Below are 16,028 nucleotides of genomic sequence, written 5' to 3'. Positions count from 1 at the left end.
TGAAGAAGAAAATGTTAGATGGTAATGATGCATTTGCTAGTCATTTGGGATTTGATGGAAATTCCAAGGGTTCAAAGAGTTTGGATGATGAGCTTAGTATTCCTTCAATCAAGATACTAGGTATACAAGAGGATATGGTAATGTAAAGGCTCCAATGAGTGATCCAGTGGTATATAGATCTAATAGCATCAGATACCATATAAAAGATTCGGTTTTAAAGGTTATGCAGCATGTCATTAGGCTAATATGATAAAGGTGGTTATTGAGGATGTTGAGCCTACTTGTTTTGATGATGCTATCGGTCATGCTCATTGGGATGTAGCAATGGATGAGGAGGTGATTGCATTAGAGGCCAATAAGAGTTGAGATCTAGTATCAATGCGTAAGGATAAGAAAGTTATTAGTTGCAAGTGGATCTACAAAATTGAGCATAATGCAAATGGTTCTATTAGGAAGTATAAGGCTAGGCTAGTTGCAAAAGGCTGTGCTAAACATATGGTATAGATTATGAAGAGACATTAAATCCAATTGCTAGGGTGGCAACTGCTAGATATGCGATTGCTTTGGCAGCACCCAAATGTTAGAGTTTGCAACAAATGGATGTAAAGATTGTCTTCTTGCATGGTGAAGTATAAGAAGAGATGTATATGGAGCAACCAACAAGTTATGAGGATTTAGAGCATTCCACATATGTGTGCAGGTTTAAAGAAGGCCCTCTATGGGCTGAAGTGAGCACGTAGAGCATGGTTTGACAAGATTGAAAAGTATATTGTCAACATTGGTAGCAGTAATGTTTCTAATATTGATCACTCACTTTATGTGAGAAAGGGAAATGCATGTTTGGTCATCATAGTTATCTATGTGGATGATTTGATTATTTTATAGGTAATAGTGTAGTGGGATTACTAAAGTCAAGGACCTTTTGAAGAAGAAGTTTGAGATGAAGGATTTGGGTGAGGTAAGGCACTTTCTTGGCATTGAGATGATCAAATGTAATGATGGTATACGGCTATCCCAAAGGTAGTATGGCTTGGATATATTGTCCCAATATGGTATGACAAATGTAAGCCTCTTTTAGTGATAGACAACGAGTTGGGAGTGCACTAGGTGAGGGAGAAAGAGAGGCTAATAGTTTTATTAATTAACTACACACACACACACACACACACACACACACACACACAAAAGAGACCTATGTAGCACTAAATATGATGATCTCAACAATGATTTTCTCGATGATGCACTTCATTGATGGGACCCCACCTCTGTCCCTACCCCTTGCCCCATCATTCAACCTTGCATTTGTCCCTATTGGTCCTCCATCCTTGCCTATTCCACATCCATTCCGCTCCTTATCCTTGCACGTCTATCATGTCATAATCTAGCAATCATAGTAGGGAATAGGGAGACCCTATGGATGGGCCCAATGGATTTTGTTTGTGTGTGTGTGTGTGTGTGAGAGAGAGAGAGAGAGAGAGAGAGAGAGAGAGAGAGAGAGTGTGTGTGTGTGTGTGTGTGTGTGTGCATGTATGTATGTATGTATATCTCATAAAGTATATAAGATCAATGTAATTTGTTTTTGGTGATATATATAGATTATAAAACTATATATGCATATGTGTGTATAAAATCAATTTCATTAGTTTTTGGAGATATATATAGAATATAAAGCTATATATATACACATACACATGAAATATTAAGGAGAGATTAGGGACGGGCCATGGCACATGCGCAACACCTCCCGCATTCTTCCTTCGCGTGATGCCACATGGTGCCATCATCGCATCTCCCACTCAACACCTACCCAAACACCTCGCACGTGTGCATGTGTTCCGCCAACTTTGTGCACTCATGAATTTCATGTGTGCATATCCATGTACTCTTGACTTATACACACATCCCCAATCCAATTTTTCAAAATACAAAATATTAGAGAGTCCCCCCCTTTTGTCCCAAATAAGAAAAAGAGAATAATCTCCGCTTTAAAATATTGGTGAATAATACAAAATAGATAGACTAACTTTTATAGAGATTTTTAGAGAAATCCCTATCAATAACTTTCTTTTCAATATTTATGAAAATAGAAAAATATAGGAAAATTTGAACTAACATATTTTTAATAAAAAATTGAAGCCTATTATAATTTATCTCAAAATGACAATGTTAATAAAAAATAGATAGACTAACTTACATAGTCTTATGCTACCATAAGCACAAATTTAGAATATATATGCATATGATATATATTTTCAAGAAGTTTCAAAATGGCAAGAAAGCTCATTTTGACAAGATAAAATAATCTGTTAAATTTTAAGGAGTGTAAAAAGAAACATCTCCAAAGGCTAATGTAGGGAAGGATGCAAAATATTTGGTGATGTGTTTGTATGAGTGTGTATATGTGTTTTTGTGTCTCTCTCGACAAACCCCTCCTCCCTCCTCTCCCCCACAAACAAAAGAACATGTGGTTTTATTTAGATAATAAAAATTTTTGGGAGAGAGAGAGAAAGAGAAAATAAAATAAGTTGAAGGAGAGATAGAGAGAGAGAGAGAGAGAGAGAGAGAGAGAGAGAGAGAGAGAGAGAGAGAGAGAGAGATGTGTTAAGCAATAGTAACAATGGTGGTTCAAAATTGAGTGCAAAACGCAAGGAAGAAACTCTTATTTTTTGCATCTCCCAGAATTGCCACCAAACCTCATATCACAGATGCAATGCATTCCGAATTTTGAAGTCCAAAAGCTTATAATATTTGTATTTATATTTTGTTTATAGTGATTTGTAGCTTATGTCTCCTTGCTCCATATGGGGTACATTCACACACACACACACACACTCTCTCTCTCTCTCTCTCTCTCTCTCTCTCTCTCTCTCTCTCTCTCTCTCTCTCTCTCTCTCTCTCTCTCTCTCTCTCTCTCTCTCTCTCTCTCTCTCTCTCTCTCTCTCACAGAATTGAGGGCCTAGGACTTGAATTCTAGCAGGTGAAATTGAGGAATTTTAGGGAGATTCAAGAGGCTAACTAGCTAAAATCAGATTTGGGTTTGAATTTGTCTTTCAAGGAGCAGAGTGAAGGCCAATCCCGAAGCAAACCAAGGGGAAAATTGGTTTGGAGGCTTGTTGTTTGGTGTATTTGAAGAAAATCCTATTCTCACTAAGGTTTTTTTTGGGGGCTTCCTATGGTTTTCTGGAGAAACTGGAAGCCTCTCCAAGCCACATGAGGGAGATTTTCAAATTTCCCCAAAAACCTGTTATGAGCGGGAAAACACCCTGTCGATGACTATTATCCTAGGAGAAATCGTCTCCTAAAAAAGAAACGCATCACATGGAGCATCCAAATCGGGTCTCTCTATCTTGGCACATCTCTTGTCCTGACTGCACCTATAGTTGATCTTCATGGTATGCATTGAGCGACACTGTGCGATGCTACACTTGCACTCCCCCTTGTGTTGCCTTTATAAGGAATTGTTGGTAAGCTCACCGCCTCCCTCATCCTTCTTGACATGCAGTGGACCTTCCATTGTGCTCGAATTGAGAATTGACACCTTGCTCAGTTTGTTGAAACATATTGCCACCACTTTGAGAGCTCTGGATACAACTCCATCAGTTGTATGATCAAGGTAAGCATCCATCTTGCCCTCTTCTAGTAGTGTCCCATGCTTGAATTTTTTTTGCATGATGTGCTGTTTTTCGTGCTTGATTTTTTTCCCATGATATGCTAATCACTTACCCTCATACATGCCTTCTCAGTATCCTTGCAACCTCAGACCACCAAGGCATCACTTTCTCCATTGTCTACAATTGTAGGGTGCAACATTGAGGAGGAGGGAGGCAATCGATTGAATTGGCATAGTCTAATTGTGAAAATTATTCGCAATGTTGAAATTCTCTTCATGCTCATTAGCATGATTTGTTGGTAGGAGTACCTTTGAATTCAAAGGAGCAATACCTTATCCATTAGAATATACCATCCATAGTTTGCTCACAATCCAATAGCTTATCCAAGTAATCTCTCGATTTTCATTACACAAACATTTGATGCACATTGTCTTACACCAATTGCTTTTATTGGCTCGTAAAATTGTGCTAATGCAAATGGCACATCTACCATGCCAAATTTAAAAGCCAACATTCCCATTCAATTACAACTTTTCCATAAATTTAAATTGCCTCTCAAACTTTGCATTTTGTGCTTGTTACGTCTATGAAGAGTCCTTAAAACATGTTATCTGACTGTGCACAAATGCACAACATACATGTTGGTTTCCATTTCACAGCAAAAAAATTCAAAAATTTTCAATACCTTTCATGTTTAAATTCAATTTAGACAAATCAAATTCTGCTAGCTGAGCAAATACATGTATTTATTTGTACTCTCGACTATGTGAATGATTTAGGTGTCTGATGCTATCATTTTAGTTAGCCCTTTGCATATATGGAAATCTTTTTTGATGTTAGTGGAAGCTTGCATGAATCTAATCTCCTTGTTGAGAAAATATCTATAATTTTTGTACTATCAGCTGTGTGAATGGTTCAAGTGTTTGGTGCTATTATTTTAGTTAGCCCTTTGCATATGTGGAAACCTTTTCATAAAATCTCGTTTCATATGTTGAACTTTTATGCCTTCATTTGCATTGAATTGCACCAACACACTCTTGTGCAAGGAGAAATGCTTTGGTGTTCATATTGTTGCTTGCTCCCCTAATCTATACAGAATACATAGTAGGAAAAATAGTGCCTCATGGGGAAAATACCTAATCTTTTATCAAACAACTCGTAGAAACTCAAAGATAATCACATAGAGACATAAGAACACATACTTTAGCACTAATAATCAAAGAATGAGAAGTAGAGCACGGAGAACATGTTGATAATAGAACAGAAACATAATGAATAATGGCGCCAACTATCAGATCTGCCATATAATAATGAGAATCCATGATACATAGGTCATGAACATCAAAGAGGATCCAAAAAATGAGAATGACACTAGTTTGCCCCATCAAGTCACGTTCTTACAACTGTCTATAAATTGCACTTCATGGGGCACACAACTTCATGAGGCATTTAAAGGCTACCCCACACATAGAACTAATATGACTAAGGTAAAATCATGCTAAGGCTAGAATACATGAAGTGTGAAACCATGGCCAACACTTGGCACAGTCCGGTGGATGGCTAGCATAGCCATGGCTCGAACCCTTGCATGATTCATGGTGTCAAATGCCTTATCCAAAAAACTGACATATATAGTCAAAAAAAGTATGCCTTACTCATAGCCTTGCACCACAAAGTAAGCCACAAAGAGAAACGATAAGTAGAGCCTCTCTTGTAGGATACTTATAGCCCTCTAATATGTTTGCACAATCCACTCAAAAGACATCCACAAAACATAAAGGCATACATGGTAAGTATGATGGAAAAACAAAGAAACAAAGTTTGATAGTGGAAGAAGAGAGTGTCTCATGAGCTATGAGGCTCATGCGCATCATGAGAGTTAGTGATAGACTACTCATGTGCATGTTGCTCATGTGATACAAGAGGTAAAACATCCATGTCATGAATCTTATCCACTGTAAGCTTCCTGATCTTTACCTGTTCACTAATGTCATGCAACACATAATTGATATCAGCCTTAACAACATCAACATCCGAAAAAAGATTTTCAGCATGATCAATCTACTAATAGTAACCATTTTCACAAGTATCTGATACTCAATCTGTGTCCCATAAATTTTCTACTTGAGCATTCTTTTCATGAATAAATGCTTCCATATTTTCAGACACAAAGGACCTCTACAACATTACATAGGGCCGAGCAATAACTTGTGACATCCTCCCAGCAATAGCAACCCACTAATCATGCATCACATGAATCAAAGTAGCCCTCATAGTAGCCAAATCCTAATGCGTGAACACAGAACCATCCAAATCCACTTCTATATCATGCAAAAGGTGCTTCTCAACCTTGAGTAAATGTTGCAACTAAGGATCCAAAAGAATCGTGTCAGCCTTAAGTTTGGCATTCTGTTGAGCTAATAAATCAAGCTCATTCTAAAATTTTTCATGCATATTTATTGTCCATTCCTTAAAAATGACTGAAGATATCTTACATTTAGACAACACATCACCATATTCATCAAATTGTCTCTGTAAAGTATCCACTTCACTAGCATGCAATTCCTTCATTTTTTCCATCTCAATAAGCATAACATCCCTCTTGGATTTCATGCATGTCAATTGTTCCTACAAAGACTGAACCACATCCAATTTAACAACACGACTTGCATGCATATCAATCATAAACCTATGCAATCTCAACATAGAAAACAAGCCCTCCTCAAGATTTTGAGGCACATAACTTGCTGCAATAAATTTTCTATCATAAGATAGACCATCTCCTGTTGTATAGAATCAAACTGCTTGGACACATTCTCCATTTTTCCTTAGAGAATCTGACTTTATTTTTGCATATCGGTTATGACAACATCCTCATGAAGTAGATCACACTTAGTATCCTCATTCAGCCATTCGAAAAAATCCAAAGACATAGCACTACCCATAACCTCAACATTTGATACATCTTATGAAGAAAAACCCATAGATAATGGAGCAACAAGGTGTTGTCCTTCAACATTTTCAGCATCTGACGAAACATGGGAGTGAGGCAAATCCCTATCATCAAGATCCACAAGAATACCATCCACTAACTTTTGCTTTTTGCATACATTATACTTATCTCCCTTTTGTAATTCCCAAAGAGATGCATGCAAAGTTGGACATACCACCTACAAATGAAAATAGAAACTTGCCAACATTGGTCCAATGTGACTCTTCTACTGCTTTCTAACTGTCGGTACATGCACCTCTTGCATGAGTTTATAATATAAAGTACCAGGCCAATTAGGAATTGCTACATTTTCAGCATACCAAAGAATACCAAATGTATCTTTAGTGACAACATCTGTTTTGATGAAAAGAAGAAACCTTTGCATGAACCATTTAATGAATAATCTCCTTTTAGGATTAGCATGCCTCAAAACATATTGAATTTTGGCACTTGTAATATTTCCAAACTCCTATTGCACAACCTCCATTGGTGCATCTCCAATTCTTAGGTCATCTCGAGAGAGAAAACTTGAGATAGAAGAGAAGATCTAATTTTCAAATTACCCCCAAATTTTCCACTTTCCCTAAGCATAGCAAGTTGTTGTTGTTGTGCATATTATTGTTTCAAGATTCCCACGGTAACTCTGCAAAAGACAACAAACCAATCTGCTTGGGCCACCCTCTAGTGTTGGGCTCAAATGTATCCATGAAAATAGTACAGTCTATGATTGGCATAGGCAAGTCACCATCTTCATCACTCGACATAGCTGGTGATGCTTTCGGTGTAGTTTGCTTTGACTTTGAAGGAATGAACTCCGAAGGGTTGTCGTTGCAGTTGTCTTTCTGCTTGTGAGCCCCTCTTAGCTATTGTCGCCCCCTCTTAACATGTAATTTTGACGCCTTCTTCTACCTCATTTTCACCATATTAGATTTACAATAACCTGTGAAGAATTGGGTAGTAAGAAGGATGGAGAAAAGGTAGGAGGATGAAGGTGTGAATTGGGTGATAATGCGTTGAGCAGTCGCTCTTCAAAACATGTGCCAAACATCATGGTTTCCTTACCATGTTTCTCCCTTTCCCCCTTTTTCCAGCTTGACATTGAGTGAATCTCCTAGAAAAGAGGAAGTGTGTTAAACATTGATTATGTCATGTACTCTCAATGAGCTTGACACTTGTCCTATGTCCCCTTAGTTGGACCTCATACAACTGAAATTCTATGACTTCGTACAATTTTAATGTAAAAATAACTACAGTTGAGTCCAATTGCCCTTTTTGCCCTTCATTTACAAGCTTTTGGTTAAAGGTTAAAAATCCTTTCAAAGCATACTCTATCAATGCCATAATGAAACTTTCCCAAATCATAATGTCTTGAAAAAAAACTTTAAATATATATCATCAACCAAGTTCCCATGGCCCAACTTTAATATTAGATAATACCACCACTTCATGAGGTTCCATAATGCTTGCAACAACAAGACTATTAATAATTCCAAAATACCCGACACCTCATAGAGCACCATGAAAGTTTCAGTAGCTTCCTTATGAGGATAAAAAACAATCTGAAAGATAATAACATTAGCAAACATCTGACAGTGAAATAATGGTACTCCATTTAAGAAATCAATCCATGCAAACTTATAGACAACCATAAGAGTGAGAGAATCATAAATTGCCTTATGAGGCAAAACCCCACTGCATGTTGTATGAAGCAATACTGCAAAAAGTTGAACCAAATTAATTGCAATCGTGGGCTTCCCAAAAACTTCTTAACCTGAATCATCATAATTAGGTTGTACCAACCTCCTTAATTTGAACCCATTTATTGCTAGCTTAATTATCTCACCCTGCAATGTAGCCAACACAAAATTTCCTTGACCCACATCTTTGACAACCTCATACGGGACCAGTATACCTCAACTTCAACTTTCCCGAATGCTTTCCAAGCTTTGAATTATATACCATGACAAGATCTCCCTCCTTAAATATCTTCATCTTAATGTGTCAATTTACCCATGCTTGTCTTTTTAATTGCACCACCACTGAAAGATAATGAGCTATAATTCGATCCTCTTCAAGTTGCATTAATTGCTACAACTTGTCATGCACCGAATCCTCATGACATAATCTATGGGTCATTGTTGCCACTCTCAAGCTAGGAACTAAAAAATCCATTGGGACCATAGCTTCAAGTCCATAAACTAACCTAAAAGGAGTCAAACCTATTGAAACCTTATAGGTTTTTGCTCTGACGGGTAGTTGGCTTGATAGGATCCACAAAATCAATACCCCACTTTTGGAAAGGCTCTAGAGGCAAAACTGGATGATCCTACATCCTGTCTCTAGGTTAAGGTTGACCTTCTTGCATATAGATAATGCACTTTTTGCATGTTGATGAGCATCTTTAAGCATCATTGGCCACCACAAACCAGCTTAAAGAATCTTCTTGCCTATAATCTCACAAGAGAAATGACCTCCTATCAGTCTTGCATGTGCCTCATGCAATACGATGGGGTGTTCTTCAACAGTTACACATCTTCTCAACACATTGTGAATGCCCTACCTATAGAGCACTCCCATAATAACCTGAAAGTGTCTGCTCTCTGCAATGCTAATATTCTACGATGATCTCTAGACAATTCTACAGGCATCACTCCATCAAGCAAAAAATTCAGCATTTGATCATAGAAAGAATTGATTTGATTTACCTAAACACTAAACAACTCTCCATCAGGCAATTGATCATTTACCCCTCATGCAAGGTTTGCTGACTCTAGTCTAGTAAAAAAATCAACTACTGCAGGCTCTTTCCCCGGTGTATGCACTATTTTATAATCAAACTCTTGCAAAAGAAGCATCCACCTTGCGAATCTTCTTGTAAGCTATTCTGGTTTATTGATGAGATACAATAAAGCCCAATGATCCACATGAAAATTTACTTGATTCCCCAATAGGTAATGTCTAAACTTTTGTAATGCAAAAATCATTCCAAGAGCTTTCCTTTTAGTTAATGTATAATTCTTCTCACCTACTGTAAGCCTTCTACTTGCATAGTAGATAGGTCTAAACTAGCCTCCAATCCACCCAATGTCAGATGCATCAACAAATACATGGAATTGAATGTCCCGTTGTGGAGGTTGTAAAATTGGTGCGACTACCAACATCTTCTTCAATATACCAAAAGCTTTATCTTGGTCATGCCTCCAAACAAACTGAACTCCCTTCTTAGTAAGCAATGTAACCAAAGCACATATACGAGGTGAATACCGCAAATGCCTACTGTGCCATTTCACTTGTCCCACAAAGCGCATCAATTCTTAAACTATTGTAGGTACAATAGCCTTCTGAATAACTTGAATTTTCCTTGGATCAATAGCCATACCTTCGTCTGAAATAATATGACCTAATAGAACCCCTCTTTTAGCAACAAAAACAGATTTAAACATGTTAAGTGACATGCCAAATTGACGGCATCTTTCAAACACAACCTAAGATGCTACAAGTGATTTGCTTTCTTGCCAAACAAACAAAAATCATCTATGAAAACCCTCATAAAAGAAGTGAGATCTGGATCAAAAGTTTTATGAGATGTACCCTGAAACTCAGGTGGTCCTTTTTTTAGACCAAAGCTCATAACAATACTTACAAATACTCCCAACTCTGTTATAAAGAGGTCTTATCCATATCATCCAGATGCATTTTGATCTGATTATATCCAGAGAAACCATCTAGAAAACTGTAAATCTTATGACCTACTACATCATCCAACAAAGAATTTGTAAACACAAGAGGGAATGGATCAACTATTGTTGTTGCATTCGATTTTCTATAATCCACGCAAACCCATATCTTGCCATTCTTTTTGGGCACCACTACAATAGGTGACAACCAGGTCACTTCATTCACATGCTTGATAAAGTCGACTCTAGGAAGTTTGTCCATCCCTTCTTTCACCTGTTTAGCATAGTTCATATTCATACGATACCTCTTCTTCTAAATGATAGGTTTAGCATCTGCCTTGAAGCTAATTCTATGCTGACACACCCTTGGATAAAATCTCTTCATGTTAGTATACTCTCAAGCAAAAATATCTTGAAATTATTTGCATATATTAATCAAATATTGCTTAAAATCTTCCTAAATGAAAATAATCACCTTTATCGGTTTAGAATGGGACTTGGCATCCAAATATACTTCCTAAACATCATCTTCAAACACTCTAGTTGACTTGCTCATATTTTGTTCATATTTCAACTGTGCATCAATAATAGCTTGCTGACTTGCTCTATCAAAATCCTCCTCTATTTCTAATGAAGCCTTTTGTTGCTCCTTAAGTATCTCCATATCAGGTCCCTTACTCCCCTTAAGGTTACCAATGCTTTCTGCAACCAATGAAATACCCTGTTGTATCAAATCATTGTCTTGTTGTATGGGTTCCCTATCTTCAAACAATGGTAAACTTGCTGCTTGTAGTGGGAAATCCACTTTCTACAAAGGTACTACTGAAAACACATTATATTGAGATAGAATCTTTTCAACATCTACCTCAAAGACTGGTACAATAGTAGGATTAGCTTGTAAAAAGAGTTCCTCTTCATAATCTTCGATCTCATTTATTATCTAAGCAACAATGGATGGTATTTGGGTTTTAATACCTCTTGATTAACTGTAGATAACTTAACATCCTTACCACCATGAGGAATGATTACCATGTCTGAACTCGAATCCTACTTCAGCTTGGCTAATCCAAAACAAGGTCTTCCCAACAACATGTCGTATGAATTCCCCTAAACCTTCCATGCAAAGAACGAAAAAGCTTACCTTGAACTCCAGCCTTGATACTCGAATAAGTTAATTCTTTAATATCCCCAATCTGAAGTCTCCGCTGGTCTGCCATTTTAACTTGAAACGATGCTATCACCAATCCCTATAGTTTGTGTGCTAAATACAACTCTTTAGGTAATATATTAACTCCTGAACCTTCGTCTAATAATAAATCATCAATTTTACTACCCAAGTACTCCACTTGAATAGTTGGAACCTTATAATCTACCACCTCTAACTTTGTGGGGATAACTGCTTGATATTCTGACATCTGCTTACTATCAATAGCATAATGTTTCCACACTTTTTCTTAATTTGGCATAATCTTTGCTATGAGCTTTTTCTTAAATTGGAATCAAATTAGGGATTTTTTGCAGAATTAACTGCAATGAGGAATTAGCTAATGCAACAAATAATTCATGAGAACCCTGAAACTGATCATATGAATCCAAGCTTTGGTGTTGGTCACTAAACTGCATTTCTGTCAATGGCATATCTTGTTGTTTTTCCTCATACAACAATTGACTCTCTTGGACCTCAGCAGGGCAATAATTCTACAGAATCAAATTGTTTTAACTACTTCTTCTTCCCCGACTTTAGAATTTCTTTGGAGGCCACTTCCCTAGCCTTTTCTTGGTTCTCCTAGTTGATCTTCTTCCTAGCTTTAGCCCTAGTGATGGCTAAAACTGCTGTCTCTTTCGGACACTCTTCCATAACTATACAATTTGAGCAATCACAGCCTACTTGCAACTCTAACCCATGCTTAGTTATATTGAAAACACCCTTACTTGGAACTTCTTTTTGAAAAACTTATTCAACTTGATGCTCTAGTTGTTGGGTTGCTATCTGGCCCTCTGTGACTTCTATAGGTATCTCAACAAGAACGACTATTGTAGGTGTCGGTTGTTGTTGTCCAATGAGGTAGTCCTACCGGTTGCATACCTTGCTGCTCTCTGGTCTGCATTCCCCTTTCAGCCCTAGGGTGTACCCATAACTCCTAGTTAGGTCTTGATGTATGTCCTTGCCTGACATAGTAATAACAAGGCCCTTGTTGCCTCTGGTGGGCATTATTTGACAACCTTGGCTGGTCATTGCCCTATTGCTTAGGTGGTTGACCCTTCCTGCCAAAACCTCTAAATCCTTGCTATTGTGCTATCTCATGTGCAATTTGGTTTACTAGTGCCGATGGCAGTATTTTTTGTTGTCTTGCAGTCTGCACCACTGGGTTATACCAGCATTCTCTAGCCTCACGGTCCACCTTTTGACTTATGCATGACTGCACATAACTCCCATATCCAACAACCGTTTCTTTATTTTCTTCTCCAACCTTTTTTCCAAGGATGTCCTTTCCTCGTTTTGTTTCCCCTTCTTATCCTTAAAAGAATCCTTATCCTTCTAAGATTTCTTTTTATGCCTCTTTTGACGCTGTCTACTCTAGTCATCATCTGAGTTGCTTGATTTGGTATCCAACTCAGAACCCGATGAGGTTTCCTCTTCATCTCACTAGCATCCCCTGAATCAGAGTTTGAGGGGTCCTTCTTACTCTTCTTCTTAGATTTGCTCATGCCAAGTCTTTTTTCCACCCGTTGTGTACCTTTAGCTAGTGCATCTATGGTATTATTATTCCCAAATTTTACATTAGCAATTGCTCTTGCAATAGCTTTATCCAACCCCTTAACAAAGTATGAATATTGTAAATCCAAAGATGTCCTATCTTGTTGATTCAACCTGCTCATAATGTTCTTAAATTTCTGTGTATAGTCTTGGACCAACATGGTATTTTGTTTGATTTGCTTTAGCTACTTTAACACATCTATAGTTGTCTTCTATTTTCTAAATTTGCTTAAAAAAGCATTTTTAAGGCCATCATATGTAGTAAAGTGTTCGACATCATAGGTACTATACCAATCGATGGCCTTACCTTTAAAGATTGCGGCAAATGATTGTAATTTGACTTGATTCCCAAACATATTGTTAAAATCGCTAGCAACCCACGTTGTCTGAAACTACGCCACATGATAGTTTGGGTCCTCTTTCTTCTTACCCAAAAACTTAGATGCCTTGACCTTAGGATTGAGTGGTAGGTTGGATCAAAACTAAGAGATTTCTTCGTAGTGATTACTTTACTCCTTAGTAGCACTATACTTCCCAGCACTAGATGTTGTAATCTTTCCGCTACACGATCTAGAGGAGTTGAGGTATCATCCAAATTAGGCACTTCATTTCCACCTTCAAGAAGTTTGGTAGATGTAGCAAAGGAATGATACACTATAACAATACTAATAGAGGTACCAACATCCCGAACTTCCCCTTCAAATGGTGGAAACTCCTCTTCATCCAAGATGCCAATTCCTTTTGCTTCACTACCATCATTCTGCAACAACAACCCTCTTGTTGTTATCTTGTCAATAACTCTCTTAATTCTTGATATCTCCTTCAAGTTAGGATAATATTTGATAGATGTGGGTAATTCTCTGACAGAAATGTATAAATACAAAATTAAACCTTTAAAATGTAGCATCCTGCTTCAGATAGTCTGCCACTACTTAAGGTCTTGACAAATATCTTAGATTTCTAACATCAAAGAAGAATATTTTAATTAAGCTCTGAATCCAAAAATAGAGATCATAAAAAGGGTTGTATCATCTTACTTCCAGCAATGCTTTACTATTTCATGCAGTACATTCTGTTTCATGTTGGAATTTTGCTTCATATAGAAAATTTGCTTCATGCAAAAAGATCGAATTATTGACCTCAACCTTTGCCATTTTTAATGATCTTTTAACATAGAGATACATAGAATCAATGGCAAGATATAGAAACTAAAAACCCTTCGAACTCCATACAAAAAATTCATTTTTCGTCCATAAAACAAAGTCGTTTTTCACAAATCTCAAGTACTGCTTCAAGTCTATGCACAAATCACAAATTCTACACCCAGAAAACCTTTTTAAATTGCAGATAGAAAATTAGGTTTTCTTCCCCAAAACATGGTCATTTTTGATAGAGCTTCAAATTTTAGGCATCAATTAAAGTCATTTTACGATTAAAATTCTACATCAGAGATTCAGAAAAGCATGGCAAGATCGCCAAAGTGACGCTACCCTAATCTATATAGAATGCATAGTAGGACAGACAGTGCCTCATGGGGAAAATACCTAATCTTATATTAAACAACTCATAGAAACTCAAAGATCACATAGAGATATAAGAACACATACTTCAGCACTAAGAATGAGAAGTAGAACACAAAGAACATGTTGAAAATAGAACATGAATGATGGCATGCTAATTGTCAGATTTGCTATACAATAATGAGAATCCATCATACATAGGTTGTGAACATCAGAGATGATCCCAAAAATGAGAATGACACCAGTTTGCCCCATCAAGTCACGTTTTTACAATTGCCTATAAACTGCACTTCATGGGGCATACAACTTCATGAGGCATTTAAGGGCTGCCCTACACATAGAACTGATATGACTAAGGTAAAACCATGTTAAGGGAAAAAAACATGAAGTGTGAAACCATGGCTAACAGTTGCATCAATTATGTTCTACATTGCATACCATTTCATTATGTTATTCTATCATGGAATAAAGGGAAAGTTTTAAGAATCTTCAACTAATAATCATTTTTTCATGGATAACTTTCTCTTTTCCTACAATACCATGGAACATTTTGATTTTGATGGTTTGATATTTGTTGCAAGTTTCATACAATAACATTGAATAATGTGACTATGAATGATAGGCTCATATTTTGTAGTTCTTTCATCTTCATTGCATTTACCCCTTTTTTTGATTCTGCACTTCATATGCAAATATTGAGTTCTATTGAAATAGCACGGTAATACCCCATGAATTCGTTAAGTGCTTGCATTCCTTGTTCTAATACTCGACCATGTTATTTCCATCATGTCATGCATGCAAATGCCAATGAATCAGCCATGTATTGCAATAAATTTAAAATGTTATGTGTGCCTATAAGATCCGCACCAAATTGAGATTGAGTCAACATACTGTCAATGTTGAAATGTCTTCCCCTATATATGCGATGCTACATTCAACACATAAAATGTGGATATCCTTGCACAAAGCTTGCTTACAAACTCTCCTACACTTTTAAGAAATCAACATTATGATGTATTGATATATTCTTTCTCCTATTCTTTGGTGATCCATGTTGATGCCAGCATGTCTACTCAAGATTGGTCTCAAGACAACGACATTGAGAGCTTGGATGAGCCTTTGTGTGCCATCATCACAACTTGAATACTAAATAGGTTTGCTCCATTCGGATCTACACTAAGCCCGAATAGTAGCACAAGAATGCCCATTGCTCGGCGCAACAGCCTACCCTTCTCTGCTATGTGACCACTTGGTTCTTGTTTCTATGCTACCTCCTTTTCAACTGCCCCTTCACATGTAACTCCACCAAGGCCTTTGACAGCTCCTTCCAACACTTTCCCCCCCACAACATCAAACTTTCCATTCCAAACTTTCCCCCATTCCACCCCTTGGATGGGGCAATCTGTAAGTTTGCCTATGGACATGGCTTTATAATCACCTGATCATCGCGGTCCCATAATGCGTAGTTAT

Source organism: Lygodium microphyllum, chromosome 12 (genome assembly GCF_053477565.2).
Source record: "Lygodium microphyllum isolate KBCC chromosome 12, Lygodium_microphyllum_v1.1.10, whole genome shotgun sequence".
NCBI lineage: Eukaryota > Viridiplantae > Streptophyta > Polypodiopsida > Schizaeales > Lygodiaceae > Lygodium > Lygodium microphyllum.
This window is presented reverse-complemented; position numbering follows the sequence as displayed.